This window comes from Haplochromis burtoni, unplaced genomic scaffold (genome assembly GCF_018398535.1).
Source record: "Haplochromis burtoni strain Fernald_Lab_line unplaced genomic scaffold, NCSU_Asbu1 Contig_258, whole genome shotgun sequence".
In the NCBI taxonomy this organism is placed as follows: domain Eukaryota; kingdom Metazoa; phylum Chordata; class Actinopteri; order Cichliformes; family Cichlidae; genus Haplochromis; species Haplochromis burtoni.
Window position 1 is genome coordinate 220,926 of NW_024582619.1, and position 8,648 is coordinate 229,573.

The 8,648-nt window shown below is 42.2% G+C and overlaps 1 long non-coding RNA gene across 1 annotated transcript; it reads left to right on the forward strand.

Moving 5' to 3' along the window:
* Nucleotides 1-3,310: 3,310 nt before the first annotated feature.
* Nucleotides 3,311-5,504, forward strand: LOC121815644. The gene is made up of 2 exons (XR_006055229.1): nucleotides 3,311-3,558; nucleotides 4,498-5,504. It is a non-coding gene; the product is annotated as an uncharacterized LOC121815644 (long non-coding RNA).
* The last annotated feature ends 3,144 nt before the right edge of the window (nucleotides 5,505-8,648 follow it).

The window sequence follows — 8,648 nt, forward strand, 5'->3', positions numbered from 1 at the left end:
CATGGGAATGAAAATATCATGTGAAACTTCAGCGATCATGGGAGCGTAGTTCTTACTGTCCTGAATTTTGGTCAGGCAGAGATGATTGCAGAGAAGAGTGACCCAGATAATCACCATCGTGTATTTACTTTCATCGTGTAAAAGTTGCATAACTTGTTTGTTTATATTCCACATTCTGAATAAAATTACACACAGCTACCCTTTTCCACAGCCCACAAATATTTACTGTTAATCTTACTGCAAGCAAGCAGAATCCCTGATGTACTGGTTTGTGTATTCCCCTCATTCAGCCTGTGGATTTCAGGTGAATTTCTTTCTGATTTATTTAATTTTTTATTTTTTGTGTGTGTGTCTTTAATTTCTCCTCTCCTCGCGCTACAGATATGTATGCACTCCTACCTGGCGTCCACGTATGTGGACATCACATTTTGTGTTGTCTAGACCAAAATACTGAAACTGATATCAGGCCCTCTTTAAGGGCCTGATATCCGCTTACAAGGAGGTTATACTGCCACTCTTCTATCGAAACTTAAAGCGAATGTCCTCATATGTGGATCTAATTTTTCTCAGAAACCAAAATCAGGTAAAAAAACAAACAAAAAAAACATCACTGATTCTTTGTTTTTACATTCATCAGGTCCCAATCAGCCCAAATAGCAAAGAGAAATGAAAATGCATGCCATGAAAGAGTGTGGGCATTCGAGGTTAAACACTCTTCCTGTAGATATTTATACACAAACAAATGTGTGTAAATCTTTTTAGCAAGTGCAGTCAGCTGGGACAGACTCTCTCTGAGTCACATGCAATGAAACCTGCTGTCTGTGTCCCTTCTCGCCTCAGATACAGTAATGGCGCACACAACGCAAACACACATAGTGGTGCGTCAGGAAGGTGTGTCTACTCATGTGTATACTGTCTGCATGTAATCATCTGTGCATGTTTTTCTGCTAAAACTGTGCCCTAACCACCGTGACCTCTAGATAAAGTGTGTGTGTGCGTGCGCGCATCTTGTCAGGAGTGTGTCAAACGTGGGAGTGACCGCTGCGCTGTTTACACACGACGCCTTGGTGCGACCTCGGAGGTTGCCGGTGACCGTGATTGGCTGCCAGCTACCAGCTCATTAAGCCGCTAGCATGGGGACAACGTGCGAGGAGACACACTCTCCATTTGTTTCACAACACATGAACATAATCACACACAGTCGTCAGAGGGACACCGCAGGCATGACAGGCGGCCACGCGCACATGCCCGGTCCTGCGTGTGCGTACACACATCAGAGCGCACCGGCAGCAGAGAGTCTATCTGGCCCCGGTGACCCGGCTGAACTTTGGCTCACCCTCACTGGTTCTCTCCACCACACAACATCGCACCTAGATGCCTGTTGGCTGCTGGACCAAACCACGGGGTCATGACTTTGAGAAGAGAACAGAACTAAATCATTACAACAAAACTGGAAATGTCATGTTTTAGAAGAAAGAAGAGGTGAAGTAAATGTATGTAGTTTGAGGAAAGTCATTAAAAAATGGGAACTTTAGAGGAACTAAGAAAAAAAAAAGAAAACTGAATTTTATCCTGATGACCATGTCTTTTCTTGACACCATCCAGCGGGTGTTGAAAGAGTGCTGTCAGCAAAATCACTGAGAAACTGTTGTCCATTAAAGATCACCTCAGGACAGAAGAATGAGAGGTAATCAATGAGTCTAAAGGACGAGTCTTGCCTATTAGAGCACAGGGCTTATTTTCATTCCTGTCACTAACAATATCATAGTACTCACCAAGTGAAATTACAAAGTTTGAGAGCATGGCATCTTGGTGCCCTTTCTAACTGTCTGACTGCTTTTGCTGCTCCCACTATTGATTTTCTGCCACTGTACTCCGAGAACAGAGCAATTACCTTGGAAAGTAGAGTGACAGCCGATAAAAGTTAGAGTCCACATTATGTCAATTAATATCAAAGTGCAACCCAACGCAAGTGTTATCCTGCAAGAAAAGAGTAAACTTTATAACCAACATGACTGATTTCTGAGCATTATAAGACTTTATTTGTTGCCTAGCCATAGTTCACAACATGTTTGTCTGAATTTGTAAGAATGAAGGAGTATTAGCACATAAATAATGGCACCGTGCACCTTCTTATTTATGTGTGCTTGAGCCGCATTTTTTTTCTGCTTTGTTATTTTGTTTGCTTGTTCTCACAGGTTGTTTTTGAGCATGAGGGGTGGATGGGAGAACATCAGCATCCACAACTCCTTATCTGTTTCTCAGAAAAACCATTGTCTTCATTTTACTCGTCTCAGTCGAGGAACAAACATGCCAGTGCAGCCTTTGCTGTCTATGGCCCACATCCAAACAAGGCCCTACACCATTTCACTCCTCCACATTTACATGGCATATCTGCCACATTAAGTAACCTACTAGCCTTGAATGGGAGTGAGTTATAAAGCCCGAGTCTTTATTGATTTGGTGGCTGTTTACTAATGATGTTCTTTGAAGGTGTAACACCTGGTTTTTGTCCACTGCTTATAAATCTTAAGCAAACCTGGCCAATTAAGAAGCATAAGTCCATCAATCAATTAACAAAAACAAGAGGCGGTACAGGTGGTGACCACAGACCATTGCTCTCTCCTCATCCTACATGACTGATTTTACTCTAGTGATCAGGGGGCTCTTGGATGCTATTTAGGTGGTGCAAGATACACCAACACATAATGTCCCAGATGATTCAGACTGGGGGAAAATAAATGCCTTTAACTGGACTTTAAAACTACTTGAGCACTCTGGTCACATGAGGCCACCCATTGTAAAAAAAAACCAAAAAAACACACACACAAACAAAAGAAAAACCCCAAGGCCACTACACCAGCACAGCGTCTCAGGATTCAACATAACTAACAGCGCTCAGGGTATCTTTGGATAGCACTGCATAACTGGTCATTCCAGATCTTTTGCAGGCAGCATCATAAAATTCGCCACAGCACCTTCAAGCGCTTTCTTCTCTCTCTGTGAAGAGAATAGGGCACCAGTAACAGACTAGCAAAGTTGGGTGTTCTGGCAAATCTCAGTCAATCGGCATGGTGCTTCTGTTCCTCATTACACAAAGGAGTAATGAGGAACATTTGATGCTGCATTAAATGCAGCATCTAAGGAGCTGATCGTGGACTTCACTACAAAGCAGGCGAGGAATTACAAGCCTCTCATCATCAGTGGCACGCCAGTGGAGAGAGTGGACAGTTTCCGATACCTGGGTGTCCACATCACTCAGGACCTGTCATGGTCCTGTCACATCAACACCCTGATACCATGTGTTAATTCTTTGCTTCACTTACTTGTGCAAGAAAAGGTTCTGTGTTCAAACTTGGCCAAACAACTGCAGAAAAAAGTTGACTCATTCTGTTTCTACTGCCTGTTTTATCTCTTCCAGCTTCCTCTACGGCGGCTCCCATTTCGCCTTCAGCCCGTAAAGCTCCGTTTCGTCCCGCTTCACCACGCCGCAGGAGGAAGAACCGCAAACGCATCAGCAAAGCAGCCATTAGAGCTATGATCATGTAAACCTGCAAGGTAAGATCAAGGAGACAGACAGGGTTAAGGGTTAAGAGAGAGGTGAATATAAAGCTTTGTAGAGGGGACAATATTGTTTAACGTGAGGGTGGTAATCTGTGCACTGGTACTTGGAAGTCTTAAATGGATGCTGAATGGATGCTGGGATCGCTGATAAAATAATTGAGCCATTGTCTGTGAAGGTTCTCAGTCATCCAGGTCATCGTAGTCTAAGGAGCTTGGAAAGAAAAGCGTCTGGACTTCTTTAAAGTTGCTTGAAGACGTTTCACCTCTCATCCGAGAAGCTTCTTCAGTTCTGAGGGTCAAATGGTGGAGAGACCAGATTTAACCTGTGGGAGTACCCACCTTGCTCATGTGATTAGTAGAGGATCATTAGGGGGTCCTATTCCCCCTCTGGGGGATACTCCCACAGGGGTTAAATCTGGGTCTCTCCACCATTTGACCCTGAACTGAAGAAGCTTCTCGGATGAAACGTGAAACGTCTTCAAGACTAATTGAGCCATTATTTTAATTACTAGTGTTAATATTTTGTTCGATAAAACGCTAAATGTAAAAATTCTGAAATCCATCTGCCACTGCTGGGTTCTGTCAGTAATTAGTAATACAGGAATTTGTCCATATTTAGTCTTCAAAGTTTTGTGGCAGCCAGCATTTAAATTCAAGATTCAAGATTCAAGTATTACATTTCGCTGCGTGTTATACTTGTATAACTATGCATGTGACAAATAAAGAATCTTGAATCAGCAGCAGGCTTCAAAAGCTAATACGCAGAAACAACAAAACATAAATTTGGTAAAAGTAAGGGCAAACCTATTATGTAGGGATATGCAACATACCCTGTAACCCAAGGGTTATTAGGTAAATATTATATCAGTGTAGACAAAAAGCTGACAGTGAACGTATGTGACTTATCCGACTTTTCTTTCGCCTTTCTAACAGGAAGATTTCAGCCAGAAACATTGCTCCAAAGGAATGTGGAAACACCAGAAGAATGGGTTTCTTAAACGTTGGACAGTCCGGACTGTGTGGACAGAGCTGAGGGTGCAAACAGTGCTGCTGTTTTCAATGGACGGCTTCACACGGAGTCACCTGCTCCAGAGATGCCGCGGCCCATCCAGCGTTAAGGATTTTATAAAAGTGCAATCATATGAACTCTGTGGACCAGAGGGTGTTTGACACACTGGATTTTATTTGGTTGAACCACAAGTCCAGCTGATCTGGACTGATGAGTGGAAGTGTGTGAGGTGCTGAAACAGAGTCGACTCTTTTTGCAGTTTGCAGCCATTGATTGGCGACTGTAACACCTTTCACTTCAACCTTGTGGTTCATCAGATGGAGAACCCGACTTGGACTTGGAAGTTAAGTGTTTGGGTCTCGATTTGAGACTGGAGACGTGGAGAACTGGATTTTTACACTGGGGTGATAACTGGAAACTGCAGAGTGCAGCTCAGGCCTCAATGCCAAACCTTACTCTTATCCTAAAATGTCTAAAGTTATCTAACACTGGAGTAGCCGTACACTGACCATACAACACTGACTTTAGAGAAGTGCTCTACCGTGTACTGTAGCTAAATATACTGGAAAATATCGATAACCTGCTCATTTTGTACTACTGCCAGATCAAAATGGAATGGAATAACAGCTAAATGCCTGCTTAGATAACCTGCTATGAATATCCACATTAAAGCAAGTCTTAAAGACCTGGCCTGTTAGAGATCGCTGTGAGCCAGTTATAGCCAACACTGTATTGTATAAATGCTTTTAGAAAATGATCTCCACGGGGAAAAAAGAAAAACTTTATTTCTTAACTTATTTAAAAAAAGGGGGGATGTGAAATCCTCTGGTTCTCAAGTGTAATTATTGTTGTTTCAGATTATAATTATTGGTTGTACAACTGTTACTGTAATGAATGTTATTTTTAATATAAAATAAAAATATTGAATGAATATTTTGTTTTCACTTGACTGTTCATGCATGCATGAGTCTCTAAATGGAGGTGAACGCATGCCTAATACAAGTGCACGTTCACGTGCATGTTCAGCTGTGTGCATGCGCCAATAAATCAGACCGAACCGATAATCCTCACCCTATGACTGCACGTCCTGCAGCTCTGTCATGCAAAGCAAGGTAAGGGTCAGCAGAAATGTCTGGTTGCTATAGCAACTCATGGACGGCCATGTCAACAGAGGAGTATCGTATGGTGAAAGAGAGACGAGGGAGGGAGGGTGTCAGTGCAGGAATGGCCAGAAGATGAACGACAAGGGAGGGAGCGGGTGAGGGCTCAGCTGGGGGTGGAGTGGAGCAGAAATGGCATCCGAGAAAAAACAAGAAGAGAGAAGGAGCTGGAATGCAAACAGAAAAAAAATTGGGTAGTAAAACAATCAACTCATTGAAATATACAATTGTGAAACTATAGCAAGTAGAGACAGCAAGCCCCCGAGGCCCGGCCCGGGCCCCAGCCCAGAGACGGAGCGCCCCCAGAACCTCACGCCCATCCCGGACCCACCCAGGGGCAGCCAGGTCCAGGTCAGTAACCCACGTCCGTCAGCACAGACCCTCCCCTAGCCCCGCTGCACGCAGCCGCGAGGAAACAGTCACCTGAGAGCCAACAGAGCCCCTAACCGGACGTGACCGCTACCCCGGGTTGAGCCCCCCAAGGAAGATGCCTCCGGGGAACCCCCCGACGCCCTAAGCCTGTCCCTACCCCCACACCAATCACAACAGTGAAGGCGGGACCAAACTATGACCCCCCACCCCCACTAGGTGATGGAGCTGATAAAGGAGCCCAGAGCAATTGATCTGATGTGGTGGCAGAGGCTGTATCAAGACTAATGTAATCTAATAGATAATTTCTATATTGGTTAGAATTAAGATTATTTTTATTTTTCCAGTTCATGAGGACTGTTTTCTTGGCTATGCATAGGGCAGTGAAGACCATATGGGCTATATTCTTTTCTGAAGTGACATTATCTAAGCTGCCCAACAAACACACTAAGGGGGAAGTTGGAATGTTACATTTCAGACACTTTGATAAGTCTTCACATATCTCGCGCCAAAACTTTTGAACTGGTGGACAGAACCAAAGAGCGTGGATGTAATTGTCTGGTGTATTGCCTTGACAGTGTGAGCAGTTGTTGGAAGATGTAAAGCCCATCTTGAACATCCGATGACCTGTATAGTGCACTCTATGTAGTATTTTGTATTGTATTAATTGCAGACTGGGATTTTTAATTAATTTAAAGGTTTTTAAGCAAATCTGAGACCAGAAGTTTTGGTCTAGTGACTGATAAATCTGCTTCCCACTTTGCAATAGGAAGGGATATTGATTCATCTAATTTAGAAAGTGTTCTGTATATTTTAGATAATAATTTGGGGGATTTAAGAGTAAGAAAATGTGCCGCACTTAGTGGTGTTTGTAATTCAACTTGACTGAGGTTAAATTTCTTTTTTACTATGGATTTAATTTGTTGATATTCTAAAAACCTTGTCTTGTTGATCCCATATTGTTCAACTAGTCTGTCAAATGGAATAAATTCTGTTCCCTCTAATATATGTTCTAAGTATTTAATTCCTTTACAACTCCATTCTGGGAAATTAATCATATTATTGTTTTGTAATATGTCAGGGTTATTCCAGATAGGTGTACGTTTGCATGGGATTAATGAAGACTCCGTTATTTTTAGAAACTCCCACCATGCTGTAGAGAAAAGCTGATGTTGATACTTTTAAAGCATTCATGTCTTTTGATGTTTGAGCTAATAAATGGTAGGTCTGAAATCTCTAGATCCTTGCATAGTGCCTGTTCAACATCTAGCCAGGGCTCAACTAAGAAGGTATGTTTTAACCATTCTGAGATGAACTGAAGCCTGTTGGCTAAGAAGTATTGGTGAAAATTAGGCAGATCTAATCCTCCTCTATCCTTGGTTCTTTGTAGCGTTTTTAAGCTATACGCGGGGGTTTATCTTTCCAAAGGAATTTGGAAATATATGAATCCAGAGATCTGAACCAATCTTGTGATGGTTTGTTAGGGATCATCAAAAATAAGTAATTTATTTTTGGCAAGATCATCATTTTTATAGTGGCGACCCTTCCCATGAGTGATATGGGTAAAGATTTCCATCTAGTCAGATCGCCTTCTACTTTCTTTAGAAGTGGGATGTGGTTTAATTTAGTTAAGTCTGAAAGCTTAGGAGAGACATTAATACCTAAATATTTAATATTTCCGGATTGCAGTGGGGCAGAGGAAGAATTATGGAAGGAGCAGTTAATGGGGAGAACTGTAGATTTTGGCCAGTTAATTGAATAATCTGAAACTCTTGAAAACCAGTTTATTAAAGTAATTACCTCAGAGAGGTTGGTTTGTGTGTTTTGCAGAAAAAGCAACACATCATCCGCATAGAGACTGATTTTATGTTCTATGTTCTTACATTTTATGCCCTTAATTGTTGTAGCCTGTCTAAATGCTGCTGCTAGAGGTTCGATAAAAATTGCAAAAAGTGAAGGGGAGAGTGGGCATCCCTGTCTGGTGCCCCTCAGGAGACAGAAGCTGGAGGATGTCTGGTCATTTGTTCTGATACGAGCTGTTGGGGAATTGTATAATATTCTTATCCAGTTTATGAAAGAGTTTCCAAAACCAAATTTGTGTAAAGTTGCGAATAAAAATTTCCAATTAACTCTGTCAAATGCTTTTTCTGCATCTAGAGATAATATTATGGTTTCGATGTTTTTATCGTATGAGTAGTCTATTAAATTAAGTAATCTACGAGTGTTTGTTGAGGAGTGCCGACCTTTTATGAAACCAGTTTGGTCAGGATGAATTAAGAGGGGGGTCACGGGAGTCTGGGAAACTGGGGATTTATTGTTGTTTATTTTCACCACCTTGTAAATAAACACTGTTGCACTGAAGAGTCCGGCGTTTGGGTCCTATTTCCCCATCTCCCCACGGTCTGCCAGCCAGACCGTGACAATTTATGGTTTCGATGTTTTTATCATATGAGTAGTCTATTAAATTAAGTAATCTACGAGTGTTTGTTGAGGAGTGCCGACCTTTTATGAAACCAGTTTGGTCAGGATGAATTAAGAGGGGGGTC